Genomic DNA, 2,795 nt, shown 5'->3' with positions numbered 1-2,795 from the left:
GGCTCAGCCAGTGAGCGGGAACCGGTCTGTATGTGGGATCCGAACCCTCGGCGGGAGTGCCGCCGCGCTTCCCAAGCGGCGCACTGTAGCAGTGCGCCACCGGGCCGGCCCCAGATTATCACCATTCTAATAAATGTGTAGTGGTATTCAGGATTTTAATTTGCATTTTCTGGTGACTAATGATTATCTTTTCATGTACTTTTTAGTCATTCGTGTATCTTCTTTAATGAAAGGTCTATTCATATCTTTTGCTCATTTTAAGTGGGTTGTTTGTCTCACTGAGTTATAAGAATTTTTTATATATGTTATTGAGTTATAAGAATTTTTTGGATATAAGTCCTTAATTATATATTGATTTGCAAATATTTTCTCCCAGGCTGTGGCTTGTCTTTTCATTTTTAAATGATGCTTGTGGAAGTTCTAAAGTTTTGAATTTCAATGAATTCCAATATATCAAATTTTTATATTATGAATCATGGTTTGGTATAATACCGAAGAAGTTTTGCTTAAGCAAAGGTCACAAAGATTTTCTGCTATGGGTTTTTTTTAAATTTTAGGTTTAACATTTAAGTCTATGATCCATTTTGAATTAATTTTTATACTTGATGTGAGGTAAGGGTCTCTGCTGATTTTTTTTAATTTAATTTTTGCATATAGATAATCAGTTGTCTCAGATTTATTTATGGGAGAAAGTATCATTTCCCAATTCAATGGTCTTGGCATTTTGTTGCAAATCAATTTACCAAGCCAAGGTGAGCAGCATACCATGCACCACTGGGGACCCAAACTGAAGCCCCAGAAAACTCCTCCCACTCCCCTAGCAGGAACCGAGATGGTCCATCACAGCCACTACCCCACCTACTGCCACTGCAAGGATGGCTCACCACTACAGTAGCATCCAGCGCCACCTTATAGGCAGTCTGCCATGCACTTAACTGCACTGATACAGAAGAGTCATCAACGGAGCTGGCAAATAGAGGAAGGAGTCTTTCTCCTCATAGCCCACTCCAGAGTAATAGAAGAAACAAGTGCTCTACCATATGCCCAAACATGAGTGAAAAAATAAACAAGAAGATATGACACCATGAAAAGAATACAGTAATTCTCAAGTACCAGACCTCGTAGAGCAGGAAACAGTTTGAAATGTCTGAAAATTAATTCCAAGCAACGATCTTAAGAAAACTCAAAGAGATAAGAGAAGACTCAATTAGAGAACACAATGAAACTAGAAAAAATATCCAGAATTTGAAGGAGGAAATTTACAAAGAGATTAACACCTTTAAAAAGAATGTAGTAGAACTCCTAGAACTGAAAGATTCATTCACTGAAATAAGAAACACATCAGAGAGCTTGAGCATCAGGCTAGAGCAAGCAGAAGAAAGAATTTCAGATCCTGAAGATGGTCTTTTCAAAATAACCCAGGTGGACCAAAACAAAAATTTTTTTTTTTTAAATGGAGAAAATCTAAGAGAGCTAGTAGACAACCCCAAGCACACAAACATCCAAATCATGTGTATTCCAGAAGGGGAGGAGAAAGGAAAAGGCATTGAAAACCTATTCAAGGAAATAATAACAGAAAATTTCCCAGGTATAGGGAGAGATGAAGACCTTCAGATCCAAGAAGACCAGAGATCACCAAACAGAATCAATCCAAAAAGGTCTGCTACAAGGCACATTATAGTCAAACTGGCAAATCTCAAAGACAATTCTAAAAGCAGCAAGAGAAAAGCATCAATCCCCCTAAAAGGAGACTCCATAAGAGTAACAGCAGAATTCTCAACTGAAATCTTACCAGATTTCAGAATTCTGGCCAGAAGAAAATGGGATGATATATTCAAAAGAGTAAAAGAAAAAAAATGCCAGCCAATGCTTCCATACCCATCAAAGCTATCCTTCAGAAATGAGAGAGAAATAATGTATTTCCCAGACAAACAAAAATTGTGAGAGTTCACCACCACATGGCCAGCCCTGCAAGAAATTTTCAAGGGAGTACTGCATCCGGAATCTGAAGGCAATAATCACTATCATGGATACACAAGAAAGAGCACAACCTGCCATTAAAACAAAAATGCAAAGAGAAAGAGAAAGACGCTAAGTCATGCCACCTGAAAATTCTGTCTAATATTGAATGCAAAAAATAAAAGGGGAAGAAAGGAGTAAAAGGGGAAGAAAGGAGCAAAAGATATTTAAAACATCTAAACAAACAGCAATAAAATGATGGGAGTAAAACAGTATCTGTCAATAACAACCCTAAATGTAAATGGATTAAATTCCCCATACAAAAGACACAGACTGACTGGATTAAAAAGCTAGATTCAACTATACGCTGCCTTCAGGAGACTCACCTCACTGTAAAGACACACACAGACTAAAAGTGAGGGAATGGAAAAAGATATACCATGCAAATGGAAACCAAAAATGAGCAGGAGTAGCTATTTTTATATAGGGTAAAATAGACTTTAAACCAAAAGCCATAAAAAGAGACAAAGAAGGCCACTATATAATGATAACAGGTTCTATCCAGCAAGAAAATGTAACAATCATAAATATATATGTACCCAAAACTGGAGCACCCAGTTATATAAAGCAAACACTCTTAGACCTAAAGAAAGAGATAGACCCTAATATGGTAATAGCAGGTGACCTGAACACCCTTCTCTCAAAATTGGACAGATTTTCCAGGCAACAAGTTAACAAAGAAACACAGGATTTAAACTATACCTTAGACCGTTTGGACCTGGCAGATATCTACAGAATGTTTCATCCAATAACTACAGAATATATGTTCTCCTCAT

The sequence above is a fragment of the Galeopterus variegatus genome, unplaced genomic scaffold (genome assembly GCF_000696425.1).
Source record: "Galeopterus variegatus unplaced genomic scaffold, G_variegatus-3.0.2 Scaffold3224, whole genome shotgun sequence".
Taxonomy (NCBI): Eukaryota; Metazoa; Chordata; class Mammalia; order Dermoptera; family Cynocephalidae; genus Galeopterus; species Galeopterus variegatus.
Note: the sequence above shows the minus strand (reverse complement) of the source record.